General features: G+C 46.3%; 1 long non-coding RNA gene across 1 annotated transcript in view; it reads right to left on the bottom strand.

The window, feature by feature from the left end:
• LOC144680793 (uncharacterized) overlaps positions 1–12,423 on the bottom strand; it is a 119,233-nt gene that overhangs the window by 26,452 nt on the left and 80,358 nt on the right. The gene's annotated exons all lie outside the window — the stretch shown is intronic.

Here is a 12,423-nt window from a genome sequence, read left to right as displayed (position 1 = left end):
CCAGGGCCCTCCAAGGCTCAGCCCTCCAGAGGACACCAGCCAAAGTCATCACAGACAGGGTGTCACAGTCAGCAGGCTGCCTCCACCTCCGCTGTGGATGTCCAGGGAGCACCAAGACAGGGTTAGGAAAGTTAAGGAGAATTAGTTGCACAGCCTGGGCAAGGGCGTTAATCACTTGTACATAATGTTCACTATTGTCAATAAAATCCCAAGAATGTCTCCCTGCCTGTGGCTCCTTGTTCTGATGAGCAGTGTTCTTGTCACTCAGATGTGAAACCTTTCTACACAAGATAAAAGGCAGGTGCCTCAGTCCAGGGCCTCTTCCCTGTGCCCCTCTTCCATGTGCTATGTGCAGACTTCAGATCTCAGTGATGGTCCAGCCTCACACTCCCTGGACACATTACTGATGCCTGCACCTCGGCGGTGCTGGTCATTGCTGCCAGAATGTCGTGGGCAGGTGTCACTGAATTCTCTCATACTCTCTGTGTGCTCTCAGCACCTTTAAGGTGGGGCTGGCCCCCATCACACCAGCATCTGCGACCACTGATGCTGTGCTCTAGCTCCTGAAGTGCTGAGGTGCTGAAGGTGGACATAGCATCAGATACATCTAAAGTTTCATCGCTGCGTCTCTGAGATGACCCTGATCACAGAGCGCAAGCGAGCTACCCTCGGCCAGACAGGAGTCAGACATTCTCAGAGGCCATGTGAAGATCTATGGAATGTCCTCACTGCATGTTGTCATCACCCTCCTGTGATCGAGTGACTATTAGGGCCTCCACTGCATCTCCATTACAGGGGTATTCTCACAGAGGGTATTCGAGCTGCCATAAGCCAGACTGGAGTCAAACGTTCACAACTGCGATGTCAGGATCTATGGGAACATCTCACTGTGTGTCGTCATCATCCTTCACAAATCTGGCAGATATTAGGGCCTCCCGATTGCGCCTGCCTCGTGTAGCTAGTGCGAGAGCCTCATCCCCGTCATCGTCACCACCGAGGACCCCCTCACCCTCATTCCCGTCAGGGTGCTTCTCGTTGGAGAAGACCTCCAGCTCCTCCATCTCCTCCTCAGCCAGCTCCTCACTCTGTTGCAGCACCAGGTTGTAAAGGGCACAGCAGACAACGACGATGCGTGACACCCTCTGTGGACTGTATTGCAGGGCTCCACCAGACTGGTCCAGGTATCGGAACCGTATCTTCAGCATCCTGATGGTCTGCTCCACCAAGTTGTGCTGCATGAGCCTCATTATAGTGTCGCTCTGCTGCAGTCTGAGGCCGCTGCACGGGTGTCATCAGCCACGGCCTCTGCGGGTAGCCCTTGTCCCAAAGGAGCCATCCCTGCAGCCTCTGTGAACCCTGGAAGACTGCAGGGATCTGTGAGTGACTCAGGATGTAGGCATAGTGCATACTTGCTGGAAACTGTGCGCACACCTGTAGGATGCATTTCTGGTGTCATAGAGTCATAGAGTCATAGAGTTCTACAGTACAGAAAAAAGCCCTTCGGCTCATCGGGTCTGCGCCGGTCAAACAAGTACCTAACGATTCTAATCCCATTTTCCAGCACTAGGCCCATAGCCTTATATGCCACAGCATCGCAAATGCACATCCGAATACTTCTTAAATGTTATGAGGGTTTCTGCCTCTACCACCCTTTCGGGCAGTGAGTTCCAGATTCCCACCACCCTCTGGGTGAAAAAATTCTTCTTCACATCCCCTCTAAACCTTCTGCCCCTTACCTTAAATCTATGCCCCCTGGTTATTGATCCCTCCACCAAGGGGAAAAGTTCCTTCCTGTCTACCCTATCTATGCCCCTCATAATTTTATACACCTCAATCATGTCTCCCTTCAATCTCCTCTGCTCCAGGGAAAATAACCCCAGTTTATCCAATCTCTCCTCATAACTAAAACTCTCCAGCCCAGGCAACATCTTGGTAAATATCCTCTGCACTCTCTCTAATGCAATCACATCCTTCCTATAATGTGGATTCCAGAACTGCACGCAATATTCTAGGTGTAGCCTAACCAGCATTTTATAGAGTTCCAGTATAACCACCCTACTCTTATATTCTATGCCTCAGCTAATAAAGGCAAATACCCCATATGCCTTCTTCATCATCTTATCTACCGGTTGTGCTAACTTAAGAGACTGGTGGACATGCACACCAAGGTCCCTCTGATCCTCGGTACTTCCCAGGGTCCTACCATTCATCGTGTATTCCCGTGCCTTGTTTGTCCTGCCCAAGTGCATCACCTCACACTTATCTGGATTAAATTCCATTTGCCACGGATCAGCCCATCTGACCAGCCCATCTATATCCTCCTGTAATCTAAGGCTATCCTCCTCAGTATTTACCAACCCACCAATTTTCGTGTCATCTGCGAACTTACAGATCAACCCTCCTACATTCAAGTCTAAATCGTTTATATATACCACAAACAGCAAGGGACCCAACACTGACCCCTGTGGAACCCCAGTGGACACAGGCATCCAGTCACAAATACACCCCTCGACCATCACCATCTGCTTTCTGCCACTCAGCCAATTCTAGATCCATTTTGCCAAATTGTCCTTGGATCCCATGGACTCTTACCTTCGTTATCAGTCTCCCATGCGGGACCTTATCAAAAGCCTTGCTGAAGTCCAAGTAGACTACGTTAAATGCATTGCTCTCATCTACACACCTGGTCACCTCTTCGAAAAATTCAATCAAATTGGTCAGACATGACCTCCCCTTAACAAAACCATGCTGACTGTCCTTGATTAATCCCTGCCTCTCCAAGTGTAGATGAATTCTGTCCCTCAGAATTGCTTCTAATAGTTTCCCCACCACTGAGGTTAGACTGACTGGCCTGTAGTTCCCTGGTTTATCTCTTCCTCCCTTCTTGAATAACGGTACCACATTGGCTGTCCTCTAGTCCCCTGGAACCTCTCCTGTGGCCAGAGAGGTATTAAAATTTATTGCCAGTGCCCCTGCCATGTCCTCCCTTGCCTCACTCAACAGCCTGGGATATATTTCATCCAGGCCTGGAGACTTATCTACTTTTAAGCCTACCAGAACACTTAGAACCTCCTCCCTTTCTATGCTAATTTATTTAATTATATCACAGTCCTTCTGTCTGATTTCCATACCCACGTCATCCCTCTCACTTGTGAATACCAACACAAAATATTCATTTAGAATCCTAACTAAGTCTTCCAGCTCCACACACAAATTACCGCTATGGTCCTTAATGGGCCTTACTCTTTCCCTAGTTATCCTCTTGCTCTTAAGGTACTTGTAAAATAACTTTGGATTTTCCTTTATTTTACCTGCCAATGTTTTTTCATGCCCCCTTTTTGCTCTCCTAATTTCCTTTTTAAGTACATTCTATACTCCTCCAGGGCTTCTGCTGTTTTGAGCTCTCGGTATCTGCCATAAGCCTCCCTTTTTCTCTTTATCCAATCCTGTATATCTCTCGACATCCAGGGTTCCCTGGATTTGTTGGTCCCACCCTTTATCTTTACTGGAATATGTTGGCCCTGTACTCTCCCAATTTCCTTCTTGAATGAGTCCCACTGCTCTGATGCAGGTTTACCTAAAAGTAGCTGCTCCCAGTCCAGTCTGGCCAAATCATATCTGATCTTATTAAAACCGGCCTTCCCCCAATTTAGAACTCTGATTTCTGGCCCATCCTTGTCCTTTTCCATAACAATCTTGAATCTAACGGAGTTATGATCACTATCTGCAAAATGCTGCCCCACTGATACCTCTACCACTTGCCCAGCTTCATTCCCTAAAATTAAGTCCAGGACCGCCCCCCTCTCTTGTAGGACCTTCTACATACTGGCTTAAAAAGCTCTCCTGGATGCATTTTAAGAATTCCGCTCCCTCTAAACCTATCACACTATGGCTAACCCAGTTAATGTTGGGGGAGTTGAAATCCCCTACTATTACTACCCTATTATTTTTACACGTCTCTGAAATTTGCCTACAAATCTGCTCTTCTATTTCTCTCTGATTGTTTGGGGGCCTATAGTACATTCCCAGCAATGTGATTGCTCCTTTTTTGTTTTCCAGTTCTACCCATATGGCTTCATTTGAGGAGCCTTCCAAGATGTCATCCCTCCTTACTGCTGTAATTGATTCCTTGATCAATATTGCAATACCAGCACCACCCCCCCCCCCCACCCCCACTCTTTTACCTCCTTCCCTGTGTTGCCTGAGGATCCTATATCCTGGAATATTGAGTTGCCAATCCTGCCCCTCTCTCAACCATGTCTCTGTGGTAGCAATGACATCATACTTCCATGTGTTAATTTGTGCCCTCAACTCATCTGACTTATTCATCAGACTCCTTTCATTAAAATAAATACCATCCAACCTTGCCAAACTCCCTTGTGCCTTAACTGGCCTATAATTTCTATGCCTTCCAGACTCACTTGCTTTCTCTTCTAATTTTGGCTGTGCATCTCCCCCTGCTGAACCTCCTCTCAGGATCCCATCCCCCTGCCAAGTTAGTTTAAACCCTCCCCAACAGCACTAGCAAACCTCCCCGCAAGGATGTTGTTCCCATTCCAATTCAGGTCCCACCGGCCCCAGAAACGGTCCCAATGTCTCAGGAATCTAAAGCGCTCCCTCCTGCACCATCTCTCCAGCCACGCATTCATCTGGACTAACCTCCTATTTCTATACTCACTAGCGCTTGGCACCGGAAGTAATCCAGAGATTACTACCTTTGAGGTCCTGTTTTTTAATATGCTTCCTAGCTTCATAAATTCTGCTTGTAGGATCTCATCCCTCTTTCTACCTATGTCGTTGGTACCAATATGTACCATGATCTCTGTCTGTTTGCCCTCCCCCTTTAGAATGCCCTGCAAGTGGTCACATACCAGCTACACGTTCAGTGAGTGGAAGCCCTTGTGGTTGATGAAGTCCACTTAGTGTAGCGATGGAGACCTGAGTGCCACATGAGTGCAGTCAATTGCACCCTGCACCTGTGGGAATCCTGACATCAGGGCAAATCCAATGGCCCTTGCATCCTGGCTGTCCCGGTCCCGGGTGAAATGCACAAAGCTGTGTGCCATGGAGGAGATGGCATCTGTGACCTCATGGATGTATTTGTGGGTGGCAGATTGTGAAATCCCACAGAGGTCACCTGTTGAGCCTGAAAGGAGCCACTGGCATAGAAATTGAGCGCCGCAGTCACTTTCACAGCCACTGGCAGTGGATGCTCTCCATGACCCCTTGTGCCAAGTCCTGCAGTAAGTGGCAGATGTGAGCCACCAAGTCCCTAGACATGCGCAGTCATTGGTGGCACTGGTTCTCAGTCATCTGCAGGAATGACAGGCAGTGTCTATCGACCCTGGGTATCGCTTGGTGCCGACCAACCACGGATCGCTGTCACTCCTGGGCAGCGTGTGCGGGAGCCGCTGCTGCCCCTTCTTCATGAGCTTTCTGCTCCTGCCTTTGCGTGGCCAGGAGCCTCAGTCGCTCTCTCCTCCATCTTCTACGGTCTCTGTAGGCCATCAGGCATACAGCTAGGTCACCAGGATCCATGATCCTGACGTGGCCCTCCTGCAGCATGAAAGACAGAGAGGCGTGGTTATCATGGCTGTACTTAGCACCTTTCCTGGCCGTGTGTGACCGCTCCTTAATGCTTCCTGGAGGGTGCTGCATGGTTGCCCTGTCAACCTGCGACATGGTGGATACTGGCGCAAACCAGGATGCTGAGATTGCAAGGGGCTGTGAGTGTCTCCAGCTGTGACTGCTACGTGGCCAGTGTTGGCGAGGAAATTTGACAACATGTGCAGTCCAACTGCTCCACGGTCTAATAAAGTGGTGGCGGACTCAAAGTCTGTGCTGGAGATGGGGGTAAGGTATGGAGCGCTTGGTGGCCCTTTGGTGCCTCCAGGATGCCTGCATGGGTGAGCAGGGTATGAGCATGACCCCGATTATATCACTGTAGCTGCGCCTGATCTGTCTTCATTGCAGAGGGATGGTCAGTTTATACAGGTGCCCTTAATGCGTGGCCACTTCCCTCGGTTAACCTGACCCACCTCGATGGCCTGTGCGTGGGATGCAGCGCCAGGGCAGCACTTGGCCTCCCCCCTCAGCAGTCGCCTCCGAGTCTGGCCAGCACTTGCCTCCAGACACCCCCCACCCCTCAGCAGTCGCCTGCGGGGCCAAGCATCAGTTTCCCCTGCCCCCCGGTGCCCCTGAGGCCTGTAAACAATGGGTGAGCTGTGGAGAACGCTGCTGCTCACTCACCTCGGTTCCCCCAAAGTGAAGGCCGCCAAGTGCACATTGCCTGTGTGCTGTTGTGAAACAGGTCGGCGTGCTTTCCCGCCCACGTGGACAGATGATATGGTGGAGATCCAAGAGCCTGGCGGGGTGGCCTTTTAATTATATGCTAATGTATTACAATTAGCTCCCCGCTGACCAATGGCAGGAAACGCGTCCCACCATTGGGGGGCTGAGCGGACGATCACGACCTGCCTTCACGCCATCGTAAAGTGGGTCCTGCCATATTTTCTGTGCACACAACCTATCACGCCGGCCGCCAGTGGGCTCGGAAAATTCTGCCCTATGGATGGGGTTGCCAATGTGTTAGTGTCGGAGGGCCTACTTAATTGGGTGGTGAGCTTGCACCCTGGCCACTACTTGGTCTGCACTTCTAAAATCACAGTGGCATCAGGATCCAGAAATGCACCTGGCACTGGGGTCCTGACCCCAGAACAAAAATTCTGCCTCAAGTGTTCCTCAGGCACTTTGGAGAATGATTATGGCTTTTACGTTAATAAGCTAATCCCATATCAGCAATTTTAGTTTACTGCACCCAGACCAAATTATCATCCCTTATATAAGAGTCATACAGACTCAAAATGTTAACTCTATTTCTCTCTCCAAGGAGGCTGCCAGACCTGATGAGTTTTTCCAGCATTTTTTTTTTATTTCAAATTTCCAGCATCCGTAGTATTTTGCTTTCATTATTGCCCCTTATATGGGTTTTAAGTGTCTGTAATTAATTGCAGGCTGCTAACAAGAAGCTATTGAATTGCTTTTGGTAAACACATGCTAATGTGACGTCTGTGCACCATTCCTCTCACCTCAACCACTAACTTTCAATGCAAAACCTAATTAGAGATTCAGTGAATGATGCACATAAACTAAATTTCCCATCACGTAATTTACAATCTGTTTGGTATCCTGGAAATTCAATGAAAACTTGCACTTTTGAGCTATAGTTCAGTACATTCGTGTAATGGAAAGACATTCCTGGAGTGAAGAACAAATAAATCTACATTATTGGATGCACCTAACTCTTATCTTGGCAACAGCTTTGTCTCAACGATGAATAATGCATAGCAATGGAATAACACAAACACTTCCATGTTAATTCTCCTGCAAAGCATGTAGTCCCTTGATTGGTAACAAAACCATGTGAATAATTCTATCTTATGCGGTAGAAAAACATTTCAAAACCTTGAAATACTTTGATACATTTTATCATTAAGTTGGCAAATATCTCTGCTCTTCAAATTACAGGAAGGTTTTAGGAAATTTAGACGAGGTTATGCTGATGATAGAGGTGGCAAGAAATATAATGCTCCATTAATAGATGACTTTGATAGAATCAAGCAAACCTGGCATACACCAATAACAACCCAGGATAAGCAGTCATAAATTTTATGTAAGCAAATCCACAGATAAATTAAACTGCACAGATCAGTGCAATCAGATTTTTAAAAAACCTGGTAATCTAATTATAAATTTAGAATGGAATAAAATATCACAATTTAACACTGATGCATAAATGCCTGAGCAGACTGGCAAGTTATATTGCATTAAATATCAGTAGGGATGTTAGATCAAATGCACCAAAGATTAAACTCTAGCTATTTTCCTCTTGGTCAAATTAAGAAAGATTTTTCTACTTTTTAATATTCTGATTTTTTTTATTTCTATTTATTTCTAACACTACAATAATTTTAAAAAATTTATTTACAGGATGAGGGCATCGCTGACTAGGCCAGAATTTATTGCCTATCCCTAGTTGCCCTTGAGAAAGTGGTGGTGAACTGCCTTCTTGAACCGCTGCAGTCCATGAGGTGTAGGTGCACCCACTGTGCTGTTAGGAAGGGAGCTCCAGGATTTTGACCCAGTGATAGTGAAGGCACGGCGATATATTTCCAAATCAGGATGGTGAGTGGCTTGGAGGGGAACTTGCAGGTGGTGGTGTTCCCATGTGTCTGCTGCCTTGTCCTTCTAGATGATAGTGGTCGTGTGCTTGGAAGGTGCTGCATAAGGAGCCTTGGTGAGTTTCTGCAGTGCATCTTGTAGATGGTACACGCTGCCGCCACTGTTGGTCAGTGGTGCAGGGGGTGAATGTTTGTCGATGGGGTGCCAATCAAGTGGGCTGCTATGTCCTGGATGGTGTGAAGCTTCTTGAGTGTTGTTGGAGCTACACTTATCCAGGCAAGTGGAGAGTATTCCATCACACTCCTGACTTGTGCCCTTTAGATGGTGGACAGGCTTTGGGGAGTCAAGAGATGAATTACTCACCGCAGGATTCCAAGCCTCTGATCTGCTCTTGTAGCCACAGTATTTATATGGCCAGTCCAGTTCAGTTTCTGGTCAATGGTAACACCCAGGATGTTGATAGTGGGGGATTCAGTGATGGGAATGCCATTGATGTCAAGGGGTGATGGTTGGATTTTCTCTTGTTGGAGATGGTCATTGTCTGACACATGTGTGGCGTGAATGTTACTTGCCACATGTCAGCCCAAGCCTGGATATTGTCCAGGTCTTGCTGCATTTGGACATGGACTGCTTCAGTATCTGAGGAGTCGCGAATGGTGCTGAACATTGTGCAATCATCAGCAAATATCCCCACTTCTGACCTTATGATGGAAGGAAGGTCACTGATGAACTAGCTGAAGATGGTTGGGCCTGGAACATTATCCTGAGGAACCCCTGCAGTGTTGTCCTGGGACTGAGATGACTGACCTCCAACAAGTAACTGACAAGGCACAAGTCAGGAGTGTGATGGAATACTCCCCACTTGCCTGGATGAGTGCAGCTCCAACAACAAGAAGCTTGACACATTCCAGGACAAAGCAGTCCACTTGATTGGCACCACATCCACAAACATTCACTCCCTCCACCACTGACACACAGTAGCAGCAGTGTGTACCATCTACAAGATGCACTGCAGGAATTCACCAAGGCTCCTTGGGCAGCACCTTCTTAACCCATGGCCACTACCATCTAGAAGGACAAGGGCAGCAGATAGGCATCACCTAGAAGTTCCCCTCAAAGTCACTCACCATTCTGACTTGGAAATATATCGCTGTTCCTTCATTGTTGCTGGGTCAAAGTCCTGGGGCTTGCTTCCTAACAGCACTCTGGGTGTACCTACACCACATGAACTGTAGCGGTTCAAGAAGGCAGCTCACCACCAGCTTCTCAAGGGCAACTAGGGATGGCCAATAAATGCTGGCCCAGCCAGTGAAGCCCACATCCCATGAAGGAATTAAAAAAAACTGGACTTCCCATGGAAAACCTGTTGCAGCTGAACTGGACTCTGCAACTTTACTGAGTGGCACAGTTTCCCAGTTTTCAAGGGATCACAGATTCCACCCAGATAGCCGCCATCTAACAGGAAAGAATTATTCTCTCAATATCCAGTTTATTTCTGTTTAATGCCAATGTAATTCAAGCTACTGCTCAGTTCCCCAGCAGTTGACAAATGCCTTTTGTTTTAAGTCTTAAGTTTTAAGTGCGCCACTACTCTGCCACACTGAAAACGTTCTTAACAAATCCAAACTACAAGTCATACGGACTCAAAACATTAACTCTGTCTTCCTCTCCACAGATGCTGTCAGACCTGCTGAATTTTTCCAGCTATATTTGTTTTTGTTCCAAACTATTCTCTGTCGCTGTGCCTGATGACTATTGTGCACTATCCAACGTAAGAATCAGTACAATCAGATCCACACAACCACCCACATTATACTGAAGCAAACTAATGGCATTTTGAGGGATTATTCAGCTGCTTGGATTGGTCTGGAGGTGGTCTTCAATATAGTCGAGCTAGGCCACAAGAACCCTCATTGTACCTAACGCTGTGCGGTGGAAGTGATAAGCGAGGAACAGCAAACTTGTCCTGAAGCATTCAGAGGAGGAAGTTCCTCTGTTGTTATATGGATTTCTTAGTGAGAGACACTACAGAAATGTAAGTTTTGTAGTAAAGACATGGCTGACTATAAATGTATGCTGCATGCAGTGCAACTTTGTTTCAGAAAAGAGATTTCATGATAGAAGCCCTGGAAGAGGAAAGCATCCAAAACCAATGGGAGAATCAGCTAAAGATCCAGAAGCCTGAAGACAATATGGAAACAAAGCCATTGCTGGCTGAAGAGACACTCATTCCACTCTGGTGCAGAAAGTCCTCTTCTAACTTCCATATCTAGCCAGTGCATTAACAGTCTTAAATCTTCACATGTCTGTCCATTAAGATGACACTATCTGCTAATATTTCTCTGTCTGCACCAACTCATATAGCTCACATTCATAACTCCTGATGAACACCACTTCTCAACAACAACAATATCCCTGCATATACAACCATTTTATTGGCAACATGACTTTAATGTAAATACTGAAGTCCCAGGTTTTGGACCTGCATATTCCTGTGGAATGGACACTCCCAGTAGTGAATTGAAATGGGAGTTCTACCACCACCACCACCCTCTCTATCACCATCACCCCTACCCCCACCACCCGTCACCTATAATTTTGAATAAAGTGCTGACACAGGAAAATACTTTCTCAGAGTTTGGCTTGTAGCACACTTGGCTGGAGAGTGAAAAATTCAACAAGGTTTCAGCTCTTTGAGGAGCTGCAGACTAGTATGAATAGAGACACTGTGAGGATGGGGGCAAGTGGACTAATTATTCCCAGTTGCATTCTGAAATGATGCAGCTCTACTCCTTTTGAAGATAAATATTTGGCAATGTTGTTGTAAGTAGTCCACCAAAAGAGAATGGCTCAACTGGAAGCAGAAAGCCAACTTTCAAGAAAAGCACAGATGTCTGCTGCATGGAGCCAATATAGTCAGTCAATTCCCTCAAACTTGACTGCAAATGAAGCACTGGATTGGTATCAGGAGCAAGAAGAAGCTTGTGCACCTCACTATATTTAGTGCTGGTATCTTTGAGACATTATGCTTAAGTATTGCTGTTTAATACTGTGACGATCTTTGACCTGGAAGCAGTACAGTGAGGAAAATTTGTAATTTCTTTAAAAACAATTACAGGTTCCACAGACATTTTAAAAGTGCTTGAAAGGACTTTAAAGGAGTTTGCATCAATTGTAAAGGGGTCAATTTTAATTTTCTTAGATGATAAGAAATACTGATCCAGGTGACTTGGTGGCCCTTCACCTGGAACTGGTACCAATAGGAAGGAAGTTCAGGCAGAAGCTGTGAGGCCAGATGCAAAGGACAGCCTCAGACACAAAGGAGAGCTAAGAGCAGAGGAGCTAGAAGGTGAAAGCATAGGTGCATACACAAAGAAAGCAGATAGAGGCAGAAAGAGGAACACAGAATTTTTGTGAGAAGAAGAAGCAAATCACTATCAGGAAGCGGTCAGTTTTCTCTTTGGCAGAAAAGGAGACAGGAGTTCTTGGAGGCAATGTGCAACCTGGAAAATTGTGAATAGCTTGGAGACACTAAAGAACTGAACATTTTCCCAGAAATAACCAAACTATGAACAGGGTGTTCTTGGTTGGTCAGTTAATATGTACCTCTGGAAAGCTACGTTATCATGACTGTCTTGACCTGAGGGACAGATGGTTCATAGAAGTGTGCCTTGTTAATGATAGTCACACTCGTGAAACTCGAGGGTGAAAGCTGTTGTTGGATAGGACACCTGACCTACACTGAATGAATAAAGAACAGTGTACTGTGGAACTGTGTAGCTACATAGTGTCACATTTATACAGGCAGTAGAGGAGGTGCTAATGGCTGTACAAGACATATCTTTGTTGTATCAAATATTTAAAGTGAAACTTATCTTTTAATTTGAAGTATCATTTGCCTGTTATTCCACGTATAATTTGTGTTGGTTCTGATTCATGTTTAAATAAAAGCTACAAAAAGTGGAATTTTATTGATAATTTCTTCATTTGGGGGTCATTCAGTAAATTTGGTTATTTTGGTTTACGCTTCCCCCATGGGGATTGTAACTAGCACACACAAGGAGTACATTTTCAACTTGCTACCCAGGCAGTTAATCTGATGCTATGATTAGGCAAATCCATGAAAATCAGCGGGTTTGTAGAATGGGTGGCCAATCTGCAATCAGAGTTCAAAGCTCAGGCGAGAAATGGAAATCAACCCCATTCGTTCACTGTGCCTAAGCTGCACAGCACACTTTTCTT

This window comes from Cetorhinus maximus, chromosome 5 (assembly GCF_964194155.1).
Source record: "Cetorhinus maximus chromosome 5, sCetMax3.hap1.1, whole genome shotgun sequence".
Classification (NCBI taxonomy): Eukaryota; Metazoa; Chordata; class Chondrichthyes; order Lamniformes; family Cetorhinidae; genus Cetorhinus; species Cetorhinus maximus.
Note: the sequence above shows the minus strand (reverse complement) of the source record. Positions and strands in the feature narration are given on the sequence as shown.